At 45.8% G+C, this 24400-nt stretch overlaps 1 protein-coding gene and 1 pseudogene across 1 annotated transcript in view; one reads left to right on the forward strand and one right to left on the reverse strand.

Annotated features, from left to right (window-relative positions):
- The window catches only part of Rab7a (RAB7A, member RAS oncogene family), a 64226-nt gene that overhangs the window by 12488 nt on the left and 27338 nt on the right, over positions 1-24400 (forward strand). The gene's annotated exons all lie outside the window — the stretch shown is intronic.
- Positions 2849-12814, reverse strand: LOC104857806 (annotated as a pseudogene).

The raw sequence follows: 24400 nt of genomic DNA on the forward strand, positions 1-24400 counted from the left end.
GCAGAACCACTGTGCTAATCCCTTGCTCTGTCACTTTTTAAATCTTTGCTACTTTAATGAGTAGGGAAGGTTTAAATGACTTACTGTTAACAATTTGGGAATCAGGCATGGTGGCACAGACCTGTAATCCCAGCACTCTGGGAAGATGAGGCAGGAGAATGATAAGTTTTTTTTGGTTTTTGTGGTACCAGGGATCTAACTTAGGACCTTGCCCTTGTGAGGCAGGCACAGTAACACTGAGCTAAATCTCTGGCCCAGGAGAATGGGAACTTTATTTATTATTATTATTATTATTATTATTATTATTACTGAAAAAGTAGGATTTTTTTTTTTTTGGTTTTTTTGAGACAGGGTCTCACTACATAGTTGAGACTGACCTGGAACTTACTATGTAGCCCAGGCTGGTCTTGAACTCACAGGTACCCTCCTGCCTCAGCCTCCCAAGTGCTGGGATTACAGGCGTGCGCCACCATGCCTGGCTGAGATAATTTTTTAAAGGGCTGGGAATGTATCTTACTGTAAATTTCAGGGTGCAATTCCCAGTTGTGTTACTAGGTTTTGGGGTACTACAGTTTCCTTTTGGAGGTGTTTCTAGGTTCTTTCTGTCCTGAGCAAAGAGTTGGTTAAGACAAGCACAAACAGTAGCAAAGTTTTATTAGAGGTAGGAAAGGAGGCAGGTTCTGCAGAGCAGTTTTTAGGCCAAGTAAAAAAGTAGGAAAATAGATGCACAATACAGCATGCGGGAACACCACACAAGAGAGAACACAGTGGCAAAAACTCAATGGTGACTGTTCTTTTCATATCCTCTGCTCCCCAGGCTGACATCAGGTCTAGGCCATCCTATCAGAAAGCTGCTTGAGGTCTCACCAGAAGTCTGTGTGCAGGGCTTTGTGAACTGTTCTATGCATATGTCCTGGGATTTTGTAATTCACAGGTCATGCCTGCTACTCAGCCTGCTTTGCCACACCCCGCTCTCCTGCTTCAATACCACAAAATAGATGTTAGTTTCTTTGATAGTTTGTTCTCTCTCCCCCCCACCCCACCACACCCTTTCTTTCTTTCTTTTATAATGCAAGCCCTTGCATGGCAATCCAAATTTATTGAACTACGGATGCTAAGTTATACAAAATTGCACCACTTTAATTAAGGCTTTTAGTTGACATTTGGCCAACTCAAAAGTAGTTGTAACGTTAGGTTGGTCAGTTTAAATAAATACTGTGGCTCTGTTGGATAGACACATGATCTTTATACCCAAACATTAATGCATACAAAGCATACAAGCAACAATTTTTATTCTTTTTTGGGGGGTGCTCCGGGGATAGAACTGGGTACTTTGTGCTTGCAAGGCAGGTGGCGGCACCACTGAGCTAAATCCCCGGCCCCAACAATTATTATTATTATTATTTTTTTTTTGAGACAAGGTCTCACTATGTATTTGAAACTGACCTGGAACTCACTATGTAATCCAGGCTGGTCTCGAACTCACAGTGATCCTCCTGCCTCAGCCTCCCCAGTGCTGGTACTGGGGATTGAACTTGGGTCCTTGTGCTTGCAAGGCAGGCCACCGAACTGCTGAGCTAAATCTCCGCCCCAACAATTTTTATTCTTAAATAAAACAGCAGTAGTTACTGTGCATTAGGCCTTGTGACCAGTTACATACACGTGATTAAAATTACCTCCCACATTCACATCCACAGTACTTGTCCACCATTTAACATCTTAACCAAAACATTTCACATGTAAAACAATCACTAACAGGCAAAAATGTTAAACCTGTACATTTGGTATTGCAAATACATGAGCAAGCAAGGGATTCACAGTGAGAATCTACAGCTGTGGAAGACTGAAAATTACAGAAATCATTAAATCATTAAAAATTTGTTTGAGGGCCGAGGATTTAGCTCAGTGGTTCCACCGCCTGCCTTGCAGGCACAAAGTCCTGAGTTCGATCCCCAGTATCCCCCAAAAAAGTCGTTTGAAAATATGCACTTCTTGTTAGAAATCTCTGTTGTACACAAAACTATAAACATTGTTCCCTATGTAAACAAAAAAGGAAACATAATAAGGACATTTGAAAAGTGGACATTTCCTTCCCAACAGATACTAAAGGCGGCAAGGTCTTTAATCTAAGACATTACACTGAAAGGGCTATCATTTTAAAGACAAGAGCACTGTCTCTACAGGTTTTTGAAAAATTAAAAAAATTATATAGCTGTGTTAATCAAAGCGCTTATTTTGTACAATGCAATGATAATGACCTTGGTTTTTTTTTTTTTTAATTACAATAAGCTACAAGTATCAAAGAAGCAAAGTTGTCTGGAGTAGTCTATATGAACTTTTTTTATTATGGTAAAATAGTGGTGCTTTCAGGATTTACATTATTGTACTCTCCAATACAGAGTATGGGGTGTGTTAAAGTACAGAGTACAACATCTTCATACATGTACCACATTGGTGGATGAAGAAATGTTTCTTAGCAGTAATACTGGATGTGGCCTCTGGTTTTACCAGCTGCACGCTGTAGGACTCTTATATAAGAAAACATCTCTCTTGTCATACTGGAAAGGGATTAGAACGTGCAAACTGATACAGTAGCTTTCATTCACCTCTTAAAGGGCACCACCTAGGGAAGGCCCATTTAAGATGTTGGTAGGTTTAACAAAGTTGGAATGCTGGCACTGTTGTTCTTCAGACCTGGCTCAGAGCTACAGTGCATTTTAGTATAAGTCCTCTCCAGTTTTTTGTTTTGTTTTGTTTTGTTTTTTTACAGGGGATTGAACACAGGGCCTTGTGCTTTGAGAAGCAGGCAGCGGAACCACTGAGCTAAATCCCTGGCCCATTTAGTATATTAAAGCAGCTGACATGACTTTTTGCAGACCTTCCCAGGCTCTGAAGTTTTTCTCTTAATTTGCTGCATGAGGTCATAAAAGATCTCATTAACGTTTATTTTTGATTTTGCAGATTTCTAAGAATGCACAGTTGTTCCACTGTCTTGCTAGATTTTGACCTTTCCTTTCCTACAACTCTTTCATTTTCCAAGTCATACTTATTATCAGCCAGAATCTTCGGAACATCATCAGTATCTTTAACTTGAAGAATCTGTTCTCTCAGGTCTTGTAAATCATTAAATGTGGACTGTACTGTGATGCAATAACTAAAGCAAAGCCTTGTCCGTTTTCATGTACAGATCTCTCACTGCTGTAATCATTTTGTTCTGCAGTATCTAAAATTTCAAGCGTACATTGCTGTGCATCTACTTCAACTTGCTTTCTATAATAATCTTCTATTGTAGGATCATATTTTTCAACAAAAATTCCTTGAACAAACTGTATAGTCGGAGCAGACTTTCCAATGCTTCCCGAGCCAAGCAAGAATGACTAGCTTATACACGCAAGATGCCAGCGTGTCACATTGAGTATTGAGTACCTCTCACGATGTAACCAGGTCGCTGCAGCGAGCATCATCCCATGCTCCCTCCAGGTCCCTTCTCCCTGCACCATGGCACTATTGCCCCTGCCGCTCGGGCTGGTTTACACACCTGACTCTGGGGGAGGTTTTCTGATAGTTTTTAGATTAATATTCAAGAGTATATTAGTCGTTCCCCCTTCCCCAAATGTGTGTTTGCTTGCAGTACCAGAGATTGACCCCAGTACCTTTGCACTGAGCTTACATCTCTAGCTGTCATTGTTTTTTGAGACAGAATCTCAGTATAGTTGAGACTGGCCTTGAACTCACAGCCATCCTCCTACTTCAGCCCCCTGGAATCACAGGTGTGTATCATCACTCCCAGCTAGGTCCTGTTGTTTGTTTGTTGGTACTGGGGTTTGAACTCGAGCCCGAGCACTTGCGAGGCAGGCACCGGAACCTCTGAGCTAAATTCCTGGTATTTATTTATTTTTAAGCTTGTTTTGGTACTGGGATCAAACTCAGGACCTTGTGCTTGTGAGGCAAGTGCGATGCAGCTGAGCTAAATCCCCAGCACTTCAAGCTGTTATTTTGAGATAAAGTTTTCCAGAGTTGCACATGGCAGATGGAATTTGGGATCCTCCTGCCTCACCTTCCCAGAGTGCTGGGATTATGGGCAAGGTGTGTGTGTGTGTGTGTGTGTGTGTGTGTGTGTGTGTGTGTGTGTGTGTTAATTTTTTTTCTTTCGAGATTGGGTCTTGCAGAGTAGCCCAGGCTGGTCTTTTTTTTGGTACTGGGGATCTAACTGGGGTCCTTGCACTTTCAAGGCAGGCGGCAGAGGCACCATTGAGCTAAATCCCTGGCTCCTAGGCTGGTCTTGAAGTCCTGAGTGCTGGGATTACAGGTGAATCATTTCCACATCTGACTGTACTGTAGTTACCCCACCTGACTATAAGCTTTTCATATGGCAAGATTTTGATCCTCTTTTTGCAAATGTTGTTCCTAGTTTGTTTCTCTATTGTCACATCTGTCAGTTAGTTTTGTATTCTGGGTTTTAGTCCATCCTCATCTCCAGGACAACGAGTTCTTCCAGGACTTAGCCCATTTGGTGCTCTTCTGTATGACATCAGGATCTTTTTCCACACACATCACTGCCCCGGTATTTTATTGTGTTAACCCTTTCACTGACTCTAAATTATTTTATCACAATAATTTTAATTTTCCACCCATGTGCATCTTTTTTTTTTTGTTTTGTTTTTTTGAGACAGGGTCTCACTATGTAGTTGAGATTGACCTGGAACTCACTATGTAGCCCAGGCTGGTCTCAAACTCACAGCGATCCTCCTGCCTCAGCCTCCTGATGCTGAGCTTACAGGCGTGTGCCCCCACGCCTGGCCTATGTGTATCTTTTCATCTCTTATGCTTCATTCTTGGTGTCTGGGCCTGTTTCATTGCCTTACTTACTTCTGCTTCCTGATATATTTAGAGGCAAAGCAGTTTTCCATGTTGCATAGCACTGCTGAAGTTGGATTCAAATGCATGTTTGCTGCTGCTTTGTGTGTGTGTGTGTGTGTGTGTGGCTTTTGGGGGGTGGGTGGGAATTTGGGATTGAACTTGGGTCCTTGTGCTTCTGAGGCAGGTGGTGGAACCACTGAGCTACATCCTTGGCCCTTTTTTTTGTTTTTTTGAGACAGGTTCTCGCTGTGTAGTCCAGGCTGGCCTTCAAGATCCTGGTGATCCTCCTGCTCCAGTCTCCTGAGTGCTAGGAGTACAGGCTGTACCACCATGCTTGGTCCTCGTGTTTGCCTCTGATGAGAGTGGTGGTCTTTTTCTCCCTGTCTTGGCCCCCTGGTCATTTTGGCTGGCAGACTCAGTTATCCCACTGTTCTCAGGCAGCCTGCTTCTCAGAGTGGCTCATCAACTAGGCAGACCAAGCTTGGAGTTGCTCGCTTCTCCTAGTTAGACTCCAGGTTCTTCCCCTCTCAGAGAATTAGATGAAATGAGCAAAAAGCAGGGCACAGTTATTCTTGAAAGTAAATGTAAAGAGTGTGCTTAGACTGAGTCGATAGAAAAGCGGGGGGAGTAAAGATAAAAAGTACACATTACATTTGGGAATCACAGTGTGGGCCACCATGAAAGTTATGATAGCACTGCTCCTCATCCTCCTGGCTGGCTTCCTTCCTTCCTTTCTTCCTTTCTTTTTGTACCAGGGATGGAACTCAGGACATTGCACATGCAAGGCAGGTGGTGGTACCACTGAGCTAAATCCCCAGCCTGCTTTCTTTTATGCTGTAGTAGTGCATGTCTTTTTGTCCAGTTTTCCTAAACTCTCATAGGGAGTAGGATCAAAAGGACCTGGGAAAGCAAGTGTCAGGTTTAAGCTTCCAGGCATTCCCTGCTTTGCTGTCTCTGGCTTTCTTGGATTTGAGCATACATGTCCACTCAGCCCGCAGAATAGACGGACCGTTCATTGGCTAACTCAGTGGTGCGTATTTGCTTAGCATGAGCAAGGCACCACAAAAATAAGACACGGAATTTTTGTTTAACCACTTCTGGTGGGAGGTTGTTAATAGAAAATTGAATTAAGATGTATCCCAGTCTTTGCATATGTTAAAAATGTTTCTTTATTGCTTTGCTGTTAATTTTAATATACTTAAGAGAGAGTTTATTTTCATGGATGAATAAGCCCCTGGAACAGTTTGCATTTTCAGAGGATTTTGTTGTTGTTGTTTGGTACCTGGGATCAAACTAAGGACCTTGTGCTTACAAGGCAGGCGGCAGCACCACTGAGCTAATCCCTGGCTCTTTTCAGAGCTTTTAAAGGAACATAAGCAGTCTGAGATGGAAGAAAAGATGGCCTTTAGACAGAAGGAAGGTATACTGGGTCAGTCCAGTCCTTCCTTTTAGGCATCTCTTGAAGGTGTAGCTAATCATTTCTGCAAGCTGTTCTACCACCCCTGTCTACACACTGGTCACCAAATGGCTCTCTTCATGGCTTGCAGTTCCAGGCACCCGTGGCATCGTCTGAAATCGAGCACAACCACTCACTGTCTCTGTGGAGTGTGGAGCCAGCTTTCTGCCGGTGTGTTAGTCCCCTCCTGAGGCTATGTTGGGTTACTGAGCAACCGCACCAGTGTAGACAGGGCTTGGACCCGGCTGAGAAGTGGGTTATTTTACAGCTTCCAAGTGCTGCACAGGATCAGCCAGGTTCTGCCCCTGGGATCAAGGGGAGGAGGGTGTGAAGCCTACAGGAAAATGCCCTCAGGTGCTGTGTGCCTTGCTGTGCCCGTGAGTGAGGCAGTCTGCCCTGGAGGAACTTGTCTGCTGGCTGTTGGACATTGAAGAGTCACCTACAAAAGAGGATGAGGGCAAGGTCCCAGCTTCCCAGTGAGCTGCAATGACTGGAGTGCACCGCCCTACCCAGCTAAAAGTTAAAACTTGATGGCAGGCTTTGGACATTTTTTCATTTTATGTATGAATGGTATTTGATAGGCCCAGTTATCCATAAAGAAATCTTGAAAATGAGTCTTTGGCCCATCTCAGTCTGTACTAGTAAGAGACAGTGTGGACCCCTGTAGGATTCCTGTGTTTTGACATGCTGACACGAAGCACAAAGGGGAGCACGGCTTGGTCTCCAGCTCACATTTATCGAGGTGGGTATTCGTTACTGTGGGCACGGGGGCACACACTTGTAGTCCCAGCTCCTCAGGAGGCTGAGACGGATGACTGCAAATTCCACTCAGCTTAGTGAGACTCTAGTTCAGATTTTTTTTTTAATTGTTTTTTGTTTCTTTGAAACAAGGTTTTGTTATGTGGCTCAGGTTGGCCTTGAACTCACTGTTGATCCTCCTGCCTCAGCTCTTTTTTGGGGGGGTGGGGCCAGGGTACCGGGGATCGAACTCAGGTCCTTGTGCTTGCAAGGCAGGCGGCGGAACCACTAAGTTAAATCCCTGGCCCTCTGCCTCAGCTTCTTCTTTTCTTTTTTTTTTTTTTTTTTTTTTTTTCTTTTTTTTCTTTTTCTTTCCTGGTACGGGGGATTGAACTCTGGACCTTGTGCTTTCAAGGCAGGTGGCAGAACCACTGGAGCTAAATCCCTGGCCTGCCTCAGCTTCTTGAATGCTGGGATTATAGGTGTGCACTATCACACCTGGCTTTAAAAAAATTTTTATTTTTTTGGAACTGGCGATCAAATTTAGGACCTTGCTCTTGCAAGGCAGGTGTGGTGTCACTGAGCTAAATCCCTCGCCCCAAAACTTCTTCTTCTTTTTTTTTTTTTTTTTTTCAGGGTACTGAGGATTGAACTTGGGTCCTTGCACTTGCAAGGCAGGCCACTGAACTGCTGAGCTAAATCCCCGGCCCAAAAACATTTTTTTTTAATGCCTGAAAATATAGTTTAGTGATTAAGAACTTGCCTCCCTACCATGCTTGAAGCCTTGGCTTCCATCCCCAGTCCCAGCCACACAGACACACACCAATATATACACATTAGAATGTTCACTGATGATGTGTGTGTGTAAGTCAGCTGCACCCAAAATCTATGTTTTGGATGTTAATGGGGGAACCCCCCGACACACACACTTTTTCTTTCTTTTGTGAACTCACGGAAATCCTCCTGCCTCAGCCTCCTGAGTTCTTGATTACAGATGTGTACCACCACACACAGCTTTTGTTTTTAAGAGCACGTGTTTGGGAGGCTGTGACTGCACATATGGCAACGTGGCAGAACCTGGCATCCACCTTTTCAGGTGAGTAGTGCATGTGTCTTTTTGTTTTTGGCAGGACTGAGGATTTAGCCCAGGGCGCCTGTGTGCCAGGCAAGTGCTGTACCACCAAGATCCATCCATCCATCCATCCATTCTTTCTTTCTGTCTTTATTTCCTTTCTGTCTGTCTGTCTGTCTTTCTGTCTGTTTGTACCGGGGATCAAACTTTGGCCCTTGTGCTTATTAGGCAGGCAGCAGAATCACTGAGCTAAATCCCTGGCTCCCTTCTCTTGTTTTGATGGAGGCTCTCCCTACGTTGCCCAGGCTGGCCTCAAATTTGCAGTCCTCCTGCCTCAGCCTCCTAATCGAATGGGACCACACATGTGCGCCACCATCTGGCGGTGACAGTGGTGAGGGGAGAGTTGGGCTGGGTGGGAAAGCATAGAAGTCTGGCCCCTTAGATGGCTTCAGGGGTTTGGTGCTTTCCAGTGTGTTATCTTTTGGGAGCCTGGATGGGAAGGGCCTTGATGTGGTAGAAGGCAAAGAAAGCCCTTTGCTGAGTTTTCACAGTAAGACTATTTTTTCATGGCATTCTGCCCTTGGATACTTAGAAGGAGTGATGATGTCTGAGGAAGACTATCCTGCCTGAAGTGCCCCAGCAAGCTCTGCAGAGGGTTTCAAGCCTGGTGTGAGCGGAAGGAAGCCCTGGGGTGAGGCCCGCTGGGTCCACGGTGCCCAGGGTGCGGGGGGAGGAGGAGTGAGTGTGGGCGCCGCGCCACGTCAGGGTCCACTGTGCTGCTCACCAGAGTTGGCATTCCCACGAGCCCCAGACTGACTGGTCCTCCCTGGGCTGAGAGAGAACTGCCGTGATCACTAGCCTTACTAAGTCCTGATTTACCCTGCTGGTAGGAATTAGTCATCTCAAGAAAGGCATATGTTTTTAGAGACAGGTTAAAGATGTCTGTTGTACTTTTCCTGTGGACAGCATTCATTGTACTCTCTCTTTCCCAAAGGAAATTAAATAGTTCAGTAAAAAAATCAAAATTGTGATGTGTGCTGGGCACAAAATTAGAAGTATTAACTCCATCTGCAGCTTCAGAACAGTGGGGAATTTTTTTCTAGAATAAAGAAACTTGTTGGGTGTGGTGGAGCACACCTATAATCCCAGCCACTTGAGAGACTGAGGCAGGAGAGTTACAAGTTTGAGCCCAGCCTGGGCAATCTCCAGTATGGGAAAATTTTAAAACAAAATAAGTGATAACAACACTGAAAACCCCATGATGTAAATTCTGTCTCTTCCTTTCAGCTGTGTGTGTGTGTGTGTGTGTGTGTGTGTGTGTAGTATTGGGGATTGAACACAGGCCTTGTGCATGCTAGGCAAGTGCTATACCCCTGTGTTATGTACAGACCCAGCCTTTCTTTAATTTTATACTGAGAACCATGACTTTGCTAAGTCACTAAGTTGCCCTGGTGACATTTCACTTCAGTATTTTCAACAGTGCCTACAACCAGGATCCCCTAGTTTGATGGATTGATTCCGCTTTAATTCTAGCTGATTTAGTGTCACATTTCAAATTCTTTTCCTGTGTAGTCTTGTGTGCTTTTTTTTTTTTTTTTGGTACCAGGTATCGAGCTTGGGACCTTGTGCTTGCAGGCAGGCAGTGGCACCATTGACCTAAATCCCCAGCCTTCTTCTGTGCTTACAAGACATTTAAGGAAGTTAGGAAACAGATTGTGACCATTTTTCCGCTGGGCATGCTCGGACCTGGCATTTTGTACTGAGAGAATTAGCAGTGATAAGGGAACTGGCTGATTGGGTCAAGACCCTGACATCACAACAGGCCATTTAGAATTAGCACTCCAGATTGGGAGAGATTTCGCGAAAGGGCAGAATAGGGAGGTGGAAAGATCAGTCTTTCTGCCAGATGAGCTGGAAGAGTGATGGCCATGGACTATTCTGGGACACATAGGTTATTGGACACCACAGCGACCCTGAGAGCTCTGTGGAGGGGGCGGGCTGTTAACCTGTGAGCCGGTGCTCGGAGCTGTGAGCGCACAACAGGCAGTAAGGAGCACCCAGAAAAGTAGGAGACTTCAGATTTCCAGCATACCACGTCCGGCTCAGAGTGTCCATTTCCCCCAGGATGACAGAATGTACAACAGGAGAGTATGATCTGCTCGGGGAATTTCTACATCTGTGAGGAAGCTAGGTAATGAAATTCCAAGAGAAAGACCATGAAATCAGCCACCTTCCATATAATCAAAGAACTAAAGGAAACCACGGACGGAGAGCTCAAGGAGCTCTGGAGTACAGTCTCTAAACAGGAGTGAGAGAGAGAATGAGTGTGAACTGGGGAGCACAGAAGCACAGCACTGTAGTTCCCTTTCTCCACGAGAGGTGTGTGGATGCCAAAAACCCTGCAGGACCCCGTCTTGTCCTGTGCTGAGTAAGGATGTTTTAGTCAACAACAGGCTGCATTTATGACCGAGATCTTGGAAGAGCGTATTGCCTGTTGACTGTGTAACCACCTTGGTGGTGTGAGCACACCTGATCTTTGCACAGGAGAAGTTGCCTAATGGCACATTTCCCAAAACTTAATCTCATCGTTCAGGAGTGTCTGTATGTGTGGTGCCCTCTGGCAGAACGTGTTGCTGTTGATTGGAGCACATATTTTGTTCATGTCTTCCACACACAAGTTGATGTCTTTTTTGGGCAGTACTAGAATTGAACCTAAGACTTTCACTCTGAGCTCTGTCCCTAACCCCCTCCCCACTTTTTTTGGGCACTGGGAATTTAGCTCATGCTCTCCTGCTTTCCAGGCAGGTGCTGTGCCGCTGAGCTACATCCCCTGCCCTGTTTTGTCCTTTGAAACAGGGTCTTGCTATGTGGTTCAGGCCAGCCTTAAACTCACTGTGTACCCCAGGCTGGCTCGAACTTGTGGAGATCTTCCTGGCTCAGCTTTCTGAGTGCTGGGATATATTCTTTGTATTTTCACTAAGTTGCACAGACTGGGCTCAAACTTGTGATTCTCCTGCATCAGCTTTCCAGCGTTGGGTTACAGGCACGCACAATCATGCATGGCTAAAGTTGAACGTCTTTCCCACATTAATTAACCGAGCAATTTATCATGTCCTTCAGATAGAACTTTTGCAGTTTGAGGTGCATTATGGTTTTGCTCTAGATGCCTGCCCCCCACATATTGTGAGCTCGTAGCCAAGGTTTTGAAAAGTTTTAGGGGGTTAGTCTAGCTGACTTGCTTTGAGAAGTGGGGCCTGGTGGGAGAAGGCAGGTAACGGAGCTGTGGCCTGAGGTTGTTCCCGCTTCCTGGCCCTTTGCTCTGCTCCTCTGCCATGCTGTTTCTTCTTTGGAGCAAGCTCACCATGGACTGTAACCCTGAGCCAAAATAAACCTCTCTTCCTGTAAGCTGTGCATGTTGGGGATTGCATCTCAACAACAGGAAAGTAAGACAAGGTGCAACAGGAAGTAGCATGAGCTTGGACTGAGTAACCTTTTCTGGGCTCAATTCCCAGCACCCCAGAAACAACAAACAAAAAAACCTAAACATCCACCTATTTCTTTTTTCTTTCAGTTTCACAAATAGAAGATTTAGGGGCTGGGGATTGAGCTCAGTAGTTCCACCTCTTGCTTCGCAAATGTAAGGTCCCAAGTTCAATCCTCGGTACGCAACCCAAAAAATAGAAGATTTACCTCTTTTTTTTCCCCAGTACCAGGGATTGAACTCAGGACCTTGCACTTTCAAGGTAGGCATAGTACCACTGAGCTAAATCCCCAGCCCCTAGAAGATTTACTCTTGCTGACATCTTACCAACCTCAGCCTGTGATTGTTTCCCTTTCCTTACTAAGTTGAGAGCTTTGACCTTTCCACTTGAAGAGAGTGATGTGCTTCTCCTTGGCTATTTGAACTGCCAGTGCTGTTGCTGTTGAACTTTGGGGCCACTGCCAAGTGCAGCAAGGGTCATTTTGGCACAAGCACTGCTTAATCCCTGGTGTTCCTGAGTCACTGATGGGCTGTGGTCTTTGCTGGGGCAATATGCTGGAAAAAAGTTCCTTCTGGTTTAAATTTTTTTGGGGGAACCAGGGATCGAACTCAGGACCTTGTGCTTGCAAGGCAGGCAGCAGCACCGCTGAGCTAAATCCCCAACCCTCGTTCTAATTTAATTTTTCGATCGCTTCTCGGCCTTTTGGCTAAGATCAAGTGTAATTTAATTTTTCGGGTTATACTACTTAGTGTTCATACTGAAGCCTGTGCAAGGAGGATGCTAAGCAGCAAAATACCCGCATCCAATTTTCTGGAACATCAGCTTTAAGATTTGGAAGAAACAGTGGTTGACTAAGGACCTCTCCCCTTCCCCAGGTACAGGGATAAAACACAGGAGCAGCAGCCCCTGGGGCTGTGTCCAAGGGAAGCTGCAGTCTGGGTTGCCCCTCCTACAGGCCTACCAGGCCACCTGTAGCAGCTCCCATAGGATGCATGGAGAGCAGCATGGCACTGGTGCTGGGTGCCCTCATACTGAATCCTGTGCCACCTTTGCCCGCCTCCTTGCGCCCTGGACAGCGGTGTACAGCAGCCTGCTGGTGTCTCAAAGCTGTTTGAGTTCACATCTGTCCCATTTCCTACCTTTGATGTCAGGATTCATGGAGTCGATGTCTTCTTTCTCTTCCAAATGAAATTGGTTCTCAGACATTTTGACTGAAGTTACCTTTGGAAGACCTGAAAACTTCCCCTTCCATCTATTCGAAACTTAGTATCATTTGGCCAGCAGCCCTCCCACACCTATAGTATCCCGCATCCTACTTTCTGTTTCTGTGAGTTCTTAGATTCTACCCAGAAGTGAGATCATTTTAGTATTTACTTTTCTGAGGTTATGTATATGTTAATTAGCTGGTTCACTCCTTCTCCATTTGTAACATAGCTCAACTGTTCATTATAACCCATATGTATAGAATCAATTAGGTTTGGGTTTTTTTATCGTATTATTTTTGTTTTGGTTTGGTCTTTTGAGACAGGATCTCACTTTATAGTTCAGACTGGTCTTGAACTCACTGTGTAGCCCAGGCTGGCCTTGAACACACAGTGATCCTCCTGCTTCAGCCTTCCAAGTGCTGGGATTACAGGTGTGCCACCACACCCGGCTGTGTAGAATCACTTTGTAGATTAAAAACATTAGTAAAAACTTGAAAAGTAAAACTCAATGCAGAAAGGATGACTTGACCACCCACCCTGCCTGCTTGGTTTATGTGTCCGCTTCAGCTCTCAGCTATGTCTCTGGGGTCCCGGAAGCAGCATGCTCTCAGAATGCTGGTGACAGACTACCCACAGACTGCCAGCTGCTCCTGCTGCCGTGGAGAGGGCACACCGCAGAGCTTCCTTCTGGTGGTGTCCTCTGGGTCTCCCTGTGGGCCTGTAGTGGTGCTGGGAGCGGGGTCTTGTGTGTGCACTGCACAGGGGACTGGCAGGCTTCACAGCATTTCTGCTGCCTCTTGTCCTTGCATCTGGTCCTCAGGCAGCAAGAAAGGGATTGAACGCATTCCTCCCTGGGTGGTGAGATGTGGGGGATGGGGAAGGGCTGAAGTTGGCAGGGAGCCTTCCTCCTCAGGTTTCCTGCAGCTCAGGATCCAGTCCCTGGGCCGGACTGTGGCGCATTCCTGGCCTAGCGAAGATTCCTGGATCTGTTCCGTGTCTTGTCCTGTCCAGCATGTGAGCTCCAGGATTTGGGGTTCCTGGAGTTGGAATGTGGCCCTGTCTGCGGCTGGAGGTTCTCCTGGCCTGTGTTGACACCTTGATGTGGTCTTGTGGGGTTGGAAGCTTCCTGGAAGAAATTAAAGAAGACCTGATAAGTGACGGACAGCGCATGTGCACCCTGCTGTAGGGGATCACAGCACTGCCCAGAGAGCCGTCCTACGGAAGTCTAGGGATGGTTATTGCGCAAATAGAAAACCCATCGTGGGGTACTAAGTAGCAGAACCTAATCTTGAAAGCTCAAACCCAAGGTGTAGAGCTGTCGCACTTCCTGATTTCAAAATCTAACACAAAACTACACTAATGGAAAAGTGAAGACAGTGGGGTATAGTGAGAAGTTCAGATTTGGCCTGTGGTTCTTTTTCTCCGTAATTCTAGTTAATGTTCAGTATCTATCTATTGATAGTAATCACAAAATAGCAAACACATGGTGGCAAATTTTTCAGTTTCTAAAATTGTAATAAAATTTGCCATTTTATCCTTTGTTTTTTATTTTGTGGTATGGGGACATTTTATCCCCCCCGCTTTTTGGTGTTGTGGGGATTGGAACCCAGGGCCTTCCTTGAGCTGGGCAATGTCCGTTGTACTCAGCTTTTTTGTTTTTGTTTTGAGACAGGGTTTCACTGTAGTTCAGGTTGCCTTGACCTGCAGTGATCCTGCTGCCTCAGCCTCCCCAGTGATGGCATTACATGCCTGTGACAACCACACCTGGCTTGTTGTGTTCACTTCTAAGCACACAGTCCCTGGCTTTAGGAAGAACCCTGCCACCATCCCTATTTCTCAGCTTTGTCAGAAACCAAGCAGAAACTACAAAGAACCAGTTATTACCTACATTCTTCTACTTGACAGACAGCTTGTGTTGTTGTTTTGGAGACAGGGTCTTGCTACATAGCTCAGGCTGGCCTCAAACTATGTATCTCATGCTGGTCTTGAAGTCAGAGATCCTCCTGCCTCAGCCTCCTGAGTACTGCAGTTACAAGCGTGTGCCACCATGACCGGCTAGGATGTGCTTTGGGAGACCACGACACAGCATGTTGACAGTGTAAGTAGCAGTGTGTCATGCGGCTGGTAGGGAAGGTGGCATTTGAACCGTGGATGTACATGGAGGCCAAGGAGCAGCTTCCCCGGGCAGGGAGGCAGTGCTAGAAGCGGAGAGGGGAATGTTCTGTGCTTTAATTTTGCCTGTTTATCGAGGCACTGGTGAAGAATGAGTGACTACGAGCAAAGCTGCTGAGGTGTTTACTCCTTGGTAGGTCTGCTCTGTCTGTGAGCATTGATATGGTTGTGCCAGATAAAGGACTGTGAGGACACAGGTGAGCACCGTGCTGGGGATAGAACTCGGGTTCCCTGGATGTCTTATTTTGGTGGTAGGGCATTGAATTGCTCTTGCTGACCCTTGAGCCTAAACCCTTGTTTAGACTTACGGCTCACTTCAGTTTTTTTGTTTTTGTTTTTTAACTTCAGAATAATTTTATTTTTGTTTTGTTTTGTTGGTACCAGGGACAGGCAGCGGAACCACTGAGCTAAATCCCTGGCCTCCAGAATTCTTCTGAAATGAGGGTGTTGCAACATAGAAACAAAATCTAGGGGCCTTCTGGTTGCAGATGCACCTCAAACTTCAGAGCAGTAAACAAACTAGGAGTCTCCACCCTGCAGCTCCTTGGTTTTATAAAAAGGAAATTGAGATCAGGAAGTGTTCTTTCCCCTTAATGCCAAGCTGTATCCTCAACTGGTGGTCTGTGGTGATGAGCTGTGGCTGTATAGTTACATCAAGACTGTCAGGTACCTTCCAGGGAAACTGAGGACTTCAGAAGCAAGTGGACTTGCGGGGCGGGGGTACATTTGAGTAAAGCAGTGTACACAGGACTGGTGTTCGTCCATGGGTCACCATTGTTGTGCGGTGTCATCAGCCCCATGTGCGGCAGTGAGCCCTGGAGGCTACCCGAAGGAAGCTGTGCATAGGTGTTCTTGGAGGCGGGGCGGTCCTTTGTGTAGCCAGGTCCTCACAAGCAGTGTGAGAATGGTTTTTGAGTCCCTTTAAACCTAGTTTATAGTAATGTGACTGTGGTACAGAAGCAGTGTTGTGCAGCTCTACCTTCTATCCTCGCGCTTCCTTCCCAGCCTGAAGAGCTTGGCTTGTGCCTGAGCATCACAGCATCCCACATTACCTGAGCCTCACCCGGGTGAGCTTTCCTGTCATTTTGTGTGCACCTTGGCTGGCGAATGGCTGAGTGTGAGGGTGTTTCTGCATGAGGTGGATATTTGAACAGGTACCCTGAATGTAGTCAGCTGCCCTCTGCTGTGGGCAGCCTCCTGTCGCAGAGGCCTGATCACACAAAAGGCCAAGCAGGAGAGAATTCTCCTCTGCCTGACAGAGTCTTTTGAGCTGAGACATCTGTGTTCCCAGGCACTTGGGTCTCACTGGAAACTTACACTCTGGCGCCTGTGGTGAGGGCCAGGCAGACCTTTTGACTATAGATTGTGGGACCTTTCAGCCTCCATAGTCAGGCGAGCCAGTTCCTCAACTTAAATCTCTTCATAAGTAATCTTCCTCAATTTAAATCTCTTCATACGTAACCTCCTCTTAGTTCTTTTTCCTCTGAAGAACGCTGACATCCAGCATTAGTAGAGTCACTTTTTCCCAGAGACAGGTTTTGTCCCAGATCATCCCTGTTGGTAATTTCTGTACTTCAGCTTCACAGTTTAGGGCACTAAGGTCTGAATACCCAGATGTACTCGCTGAAAGCTCAGGTCCGTCACTTAACCAGGTTGTTCCTTCATTGTTAAGCCTTTGTGTGATAGTGAAGCAGTTCATCCAGTGAACACAGCAGGTGAAACACCAAGATCAAATGCACAGTGCTGCGAGGTTTTTATTTTACCAGAACTTCAGGACAACATGCAGCCTCTTTTCTGATGTTCCTCCACCTAGAAGACGATCTACAGAGGACCCTCTCTCTTCAGAGCATGGTCTCTATAAACAGTTGAGCCAGGTTCCTGGTTGCTTCCACTTCCCTATTTTGGGTTGATTTTAATACAGTTGCTCATTAATTTAAGAAGTTCAACCATGTCCCCCCCACACACACACATCTCCAGGGCCCCTTCTAGAGCCCACGTCCCACTCTTAGGAAACTTTGACTGTCCTGTAACATGACATGCCTGTTGTTTCCATGTTTGCTCCCACAGTAACTAGACCAAGCTCCAAGTGGGAGAAATCTCTTAGTCATCCTTGTGTCTTGAGCAGTTTTCCTGGTGCAAGTGCTTGGGAAATGAATCTCTGTGAAATCCAAGGTCAACAGCCTCTGAGTAGGCCTATGTGTCCAGGCCTGGCACTGCAAGTCGGCTTGACCTCCAAGCTAGAGTCCTTTATTTAGATCATCGCAACTTGGTTCTCTACAAAAGTTCTTTAAAAGTGAGTCACATCCACTTCAGCCATAACTGTCAGTCTGTAAATTGTTTTAAAAATAATAGCAGTTTTAAATTATGGGGCAGGGTCTGACTGGACAGAACTCAATTTGAGGGTGGAACTATTAATGGAATGAGTTTAGGCATTGCTGAAGACAGTTGAGCCTGTAGTGTTGTCATGGCTGCCCCTAGTGGGCCTGTGTTACCTGCCCCTGCCCTTGGCTCCATGTTTAATCCCTGTTTTGCCATTTAAAGTGAGATTTTAGTTGATTTTTGTTGGTTGTTTTGGGGAGTACCGGTAATTGAACTCCGGCCCTTGGCGAGGCGGGCAGTGGAACCGCTGAGCCAAATTTCCGGCTCTAAAGTGAGATTTTAAATGTGCTGTAAAATAAATTTAGTGCTAATTAGTGTCTATACTGTATTACCAGTAAGTTATATATAAATAATAGGGCTGGGGATTATTTAGCTCAGTGGTTCTGCCACCTGCCTCACGAGTGTAAGGACCCGAGTTCTATCACTGGTACCACAAAACAAAAAACAACAACAAAAAAAATAAATACCCCATACCCCACTCCCATACAAAGGATCAAACCCAAGGCCTCGCTTAGCTTAGCTACGTACCTAGCCCTTTGTTTATCTATGTTTTGTTTTGTTTTGTTTTGTTTTTGTTTTTGTTTTTGAGAGTTCTCACTGTGTAGTTCAGACTGGCCTTGAACTCACTATGTAGCCTAGGCTGGCCTTGACTTCTCAGTGATCCCGCCTGCCTCAGCCTCCTGAGTGTGCCACCATACCCAGCTATTTGGTGGGTTTTTTTGGACAGGATCTTGTTAAGTTACTAAATTGCCTAGGCTAGGCTGAAATTTGAAGACCCTCTTGCCTCAACCTCCCAGAGTTTACAGGCATGCATCACCACAGCCAGCTGTAGCTCATGTAATTTATGTAGATGTGTGTGTGTGTGTGCGCGTGTGCGTGTGCGTGTGCATGCACATCTATTTTGGCAATACTGGGCTCAAACCCAGGGCAGTGAGCTTCAGCCTCAGCCCTTTTCTTTTGAATCCAGGTCTCACCAAGTCACTGAATTGGTGAGCTGGGCTCCAACTTTTGATCCTCTTGCCTATTAGTTTCTCTCTGCTCTCTCCAACTGTTGGAAGCAATGTTTACCAGTTATTCCATTCCTCTTTCAAGTTACCTCCCCCAACACAGTCCAGTAAGTCATACTATTCATTTCCTCTTTTTTCTTAACTACCTGCAGTCTTACCCTGCCCCCTCCAAGAAAAACAACCTTGGAAGTAATTACATAAAGACTTGAAGGCCACCTGAGACTGAAAGAGAAGTGAAACTTCCTCTGTCCTGTTGAAGTGGGCAGGGAAGGATATGTTCCTGGTTAAGGGCACCCTAAGGAGTTTGATGCTTTGGAAAGTTTGGCTTGAGGCATTTTTGCTGGTTATGTTAGGTGGTCCGACGCTTCCATCGCTCATTAAAGTGTTTTCCTGAAAAAGTTGTAAGCATAGAGAGATTGCTGAATTGCCCAGGATGAGCTTGCACTTGCAGTCCTCTTGCTATGAGGTGCATCTACCTATATAATTTGTTTTTCCCCCCGGTTCCGGGGATTGAACTCAGGTCCTTGCGCTTGCAAGGCAGGCCACCGAACCGCTGAGCTCAATCCCTGGCCCTCTACCTATATAATTTTAACAGTTAACATCTTACCTACTGTATTCTGCCTACCTTTTCTCTCTTCCTTTCTTTGCTTTTCCTTTTTTCTTTTCCTCTCCCTCCTTTTCCTCTCTTCCTGTTCTTTCTTTCATTTCTTTTTCATTCATTCCATCTTGCTATACTGGCAATTGAACCCAGGGCCCCACACTGAGCTAAATAATAGCCCCTTTTATTTTCTTGAGAGATTAGATCTCCTTTGGTTGCAAGGACTGGCTATAAACGAGATCCTCCTGCCTCTGCCTCCCAAGGAGATGGTATCACAAGGTGTGCACCACCTGGTTTATTTACCCTTTTGATTGGGCTACGACAAAGTAGTAGGCAGCTTAATGCTTTACCTGTAAATCCGTACATGTAAATAAAGTGGACTTTCAAGTTACAGCTGGCCTGACAAACAGCTTGGGCTAATTCGGTTAATGGAAGATTCATCCACTCTTGTTATCTGTAGTGTGCAAACATTCAAGTCTCAGCTGTATTGACTTAATAACAAACTTCATTACAACCAGTCGTTGGGAATCATTCGAGTTCCTAAGTCAAGGGCCCACTGTACACCAGTGTAGAATGTGGTCTCCCCTTTCCCTTTTATGTCTTTATCATTGAAAAGCCCAGAATAGCTAGATACACACGGCCTGGGGCATGCTAGGTAAGTGCTTTACTGGTGAACTGCATCCCAAGGCAAGCTAACTGTCCTGACAACACACAAATTCTGGGTTTGGCTCCTTACATCCTGAGTGCTGGGATTACAGGCATGCGCCACCATGCCCAACACTCATTTTTTATTTTGAGACACAAGCCTCACCAACTTGCCCAGGTAGGCCTTGAACTTGTGATCCTCCTGCTTCAGCCTCCCAAGTCACTGGGATTGTAACCCAAATTTTCCTGGTTCTTAGGGGCCTAAGGGGATTTCACTTGGCCTAACCAGCTTGAATAGCGAGAGACTGGGCAAAATCTTTTGTTTTAGAGAAAATGGAGTTCATTGTATTGGAAAGAGCCAAAAAGGGAGAGCCAGGTCGCTCACAGGAGGGCTGTGGTGGCAAACCTATAGCACCTGTATTGTTTTTCTTTTAAGACAAAAGGTATTAATGTAGGATTGTTTTTTCTAAACTAAAACCCCAGAAATCAGGTTTAATTGCAGTGTTAGCACTTTGCAATAAGTGCATTTTGGGTTGCAGGTTGGGCACTCAAAGGTTCACCATCATTGCCTTAGGGCATTCCCACCTTTTTGGGGTGGGAAAGTTTGGGTCTCACTTTTAGGGAACTCCTTGAATACGGAAAGAGGGAAGTTTCTTTGTTTCCAGGGTGGAAGATTCTGCTCTCCTAGGCTACCCAGGCTCTCTCCACCACTCCTGACTGCCTACAGGATTACAGGGGTGCAGTTTTTGTGGGGGGAAAGAGTACCAAGGATTGAACTCCAGACCTTGCACTTGGGAGGCAGACGGTGCCACTGAGATAAATCCCTGGCTCCAATGTATATGGGTTTTTTTTGCGTGTATGGTTGTTTGTTTGTTTGTTTGTTTGATGTGGAGATCAAACTCATGACCTTGCACTTGCAAGGCAGGCAGCGACACCACCACACAACCCAGCTAAATCCCTGGCCCTCCCATGTACATGTTTTTGAAAAGAATTTAAGAGGTTTCCTCCCTCCCTCCCTCCCCTCTTCCTCCTCTCTTCCTCCCTCCCCTCTTCCTCCTCTCTTCCTCCTCTCTTCCTCTCTCTCCCTCTCTCTCTCATCACACTTTGTAATTCAGGCTGGCCTTGAGCTCACTATGTAGAGTCCCACATGCTGGGATTGCAGGTGTGTGCCACCACGCGCAGTGGGGGAGGTACTTTCTAATGTGCAATTGTCTTACTGTTAGTGTGATGATAGCTTTCATGATTGTGTTAAGGTAGTCATAGCCACTTAGTTTTGGCTTTTGTGTGTATCTGTGAAGCTGTCACCACAGTCAAGAGAATCTGGACAAACTCACGTCCCTAGGAGTGTCCTGGTTCCTTTGTGATTGCGCTTCCTGCCCTCTGCTCCTTCCACATGCTTCCCTTGGTGATCACTGCTCTGCTTCCTGGTTTGTGTTTCCTGACCCTGTGTGTACTGTATGTGTGTCATTCTGGCATGTACTACTGTGGGCTAGTTGGCTGTCCCACATCATCATCCTGAAGTTCACCCATGCGCTCTCCGCCCCCACCCCAGAGGTGTCTCACTGTGAAGCCATAGGCCGCCCTGATTCTCGCCACTGGCTTTAGGTAAAAGCTGCAGTGGACACAGGTGCACCGGTCTATCTGGCCCCGCCCTTGGCTCCGTGATACTTTAGAGGGCACTTGAGAAGGCACATGTGAGGTGTATTTGTAACCTAGTTTGAAAAGGTGAGATAGTTTATATACCATAAAGTTTGCCTGTTTGAAGTGTGTGTTTTAGTATACAAGCACATTTATGTAATGATCAGTACTGTATAATTAGAGAATGTTTTCACCAGCCTGAAACAATGCATATCTGACTTCTGCATGGGTTACTGTTTTGCACACCCCACAGCATGTGAAACATTGGTGCAGTTTGTGCCTGCCCTGGTTGGCCCTGGTTGGCACTCGGAGTGGCAGGTCTTGTAGATGTGTGGCAGTGTCACGAAGCTTTGATTCTGGGTTCCCTTGTGAGTAATGACACAGCAGGGCCTTCCCGTGCTCACTCTTCGGTGAAGCATTAGGATTGTTAAATCTTGTGCCCTTTTATCATTTTTCCTTACTGAGTTTGAGTGCTCTTTGTATGTCTCTGTGTCTCTCCTAGCAGTAATTCACGTGTATGACCTTTCTCAGGGGATGTACTACAGCTCCAGGTGTGAGGAAGAGGGTGGAGGAGCTAGTCTGGGCAGTGGGGCCGTCGCCTGTCGCTCATGTGCAGTGTTCCCTCTTGGCCAGCTCTCTGATGTAGGGTCTTCATCTCCGCCCTTAGTCTCCATGGTTCGTGCCTTAATTCTGTTTGCTCTGAAGTGATAATGCATAGATCCAGGCATGGTGTCACAGGGCTGAGACAGGAGAGTCCTGGGCTACCTCACAAGACCTGGCTCCAAAAAAATAAATAAATAAAGCAAATTCAAATAGATAAAGAACCAGTGTTAATAACTTACAAAAAACATGTTTAAGAAGGCAAATATTGGGCTGGCTGTGTCTCTTGTGCATAAGCGCCTAGGTCCAGTCTATATGCTTATGAAAAAAAGGGGACACAACTCACCTTTTTCTTTCTGAGGTACATCCAGATATCCAAGTCTTCCTATCTTTTTTTCCCCCCCTGTGGTACCAGGGATCAAACTAGGGACCTTGTGCTTGTGAGGCAGGTGGCAGAACCACTGAGCTAAAGCCCCAGCCCCAAGTCTTCCTTTCTAAAGAAACAAAAGAGTCTTTGAGCTGGACCATTTTTTAACTAAATGCTTTAAATACCTGGCTGGGCTCTATTTGGGGATCTTCCTACCTCAGCCTTCCAGAGTTCGGTAATTACAGGTGTGCACTAGCACACCCAGCACTTAGCTTTTAAAAATAACAAAACTGAGTGCTGTGGCTAGCTCCTAAGGTCACTAAGGCAGGAAGATCCCAAGTTCGAGGCCAGCAGGTAAATGAGAGCCTGTCTCAAAAGAATAAAACAAGGGCCCAGGATTTTGCTCAGTGGTTCCGCCACCTGCCTTACAAGTGCAGGAACCCGAGTTCCATCCTCTGGCATCCCGCCCCCCGAAATAAAACAGCCAGAAATATAACTCAAGTGAAAGAGCACGCTTGGATTATTCGATCCCAAAGACTGTAAACAGACAAACCCCAAAATAGTGAAAATGAAATCTGTGGTGTACAACCTGATGCTGATGTATGACTTGTGGAACGGCTGTTTCAAGCTATTTAGTGTGTTTACCCTTTACTTACCTTTTTTGTTGTGAGAACACTTAAAATCTGTGCTTGGCAACTTTCAGTTTTAAAGTTTGCACTGGTGTGTGTGTGTGTGTGTGTGTGTGTGTGTGTGTAGGAAGATCCCCGTGATGATCTTCCTCCCCATCCCTGATCCTGTAAAACAAAAAAGGGGAAATATTGGGGGAACTTGGCAGCCGAGGAGCAAGTGGTTAAATGGCAGGGCAAAAGCCTGCAGGCTCTGAGAGGAGTGAATGATTAGACAAGTTTAGATTACTGAGGCTGTGTCAGGCTGTTGTTCTAGTCCTTTCCAAAAAAAAAACTACCTTGAGATAGCACCTTGCCCAAGCTGCTTTTCTTTTCTCTTTTCCATTAATATTCCCAATAAACGCCTGGGAGGTCTCGGCTTTGGTCCTACTACTGGGAGTCTCCCTAATGCTGGGTTCTCTCAGTTGAGTAGCCCCCCTGCCCCTCTCAGTGCTTGACCTAAGTCTCCAAGTAATCATTCATTCTGTACGCTGCCACGGTTCATCACTGGAACAAGTCCCCAATTTAAAACGTTTGCGTTGCGAACTTTCACAGATACGAATGGACCTTGAACATTCATTGATGGGAACAAACAGCTCAGTGCCTGCTAGACATTGTCACACTGTGCTGCTGTGTACTTACTGTACAGTGCTCCATCAGAGCCCAGGATGTACAGAAGCAGGAGGAAAAGCAGGGGTAATACAGAGGGAACTGCTAGGAAACACAAGCCAGTAACTATGGAAACAAAAATAAAAATATAAGTTCGTTGAACTTAATGAGTTGCAAATTTTCTCTCAGAGCAAAACTCGTGTATAAGTCGGAGAATATATGTGTGTGTGTGTGTGTGTGTGTGTGTGTGTGTGTGTGTGTGTGTGGTTACTAACTCTAGCTAGACACCATAATGTACCACCAGTCTCTTGGACTTACTCCTTTTCTTTAACTGAGATGTTTTGTGTCCTTTGACCATCTCACCTCCCGATGACCACATTTAACATCAGCTCCTGTGGGTCCACATGAGGGGTTCCAGCTGCACTTTTCCTTGCCTGATTTGTTTCTCTTGGCGTGGTGTCTCCAAGTTGGTCTTGTTGAAGACTGAGGAATGTTCTGTCGTGAATGTGTGCCATACTTTATCCCCTCATTCTTGTGGCACACTTGGGTGGGTTTTCACGTCTTAGGTATTATGGGTTTTTTGTTTTGTTTTGTTACCAGGGATTGCATTTAGGACCTTGAGCTTGCAAGGCATATGCAGCATCGCTGAGCTAAATCCCTGGCCCCGTATTAGGTATTGTGAATACTGGGGTAATGAATGTGCAGATGCTTCCTCGTTTCAAACCATTACAAAATGGCCTGTAATAAGATTGCTGCATCTTACATGACTTCAGTTTTTAAATTTTTATTTTTTTTGTCTTGTTTTGTTTTTATTGACAGGGTCTCATCGTGTAGTCCAGGCTGGCCTCAAACTCGAAGCAGTCCTCCTGCCTCAGTATCCCAAGTGCTGGGATTACAGTGTATACTA

Source organism: Fukomys damarensis, unplaced genomic scaffold (genome assembly GCF_012274545.1).
Source record: "Fukomys damarensis isolate Sample0158 unplaced genomic scaffold, DMR_v1.0_HiC HiC_scaffold_37, whole genome shotgun sequence".
Taxonomy (NCBI): Eukaryota; Metazoa; Chordata; class Mammalia; order Rodentia; family Bathyergidae; genus Fukomys; species Fukomys damarensis.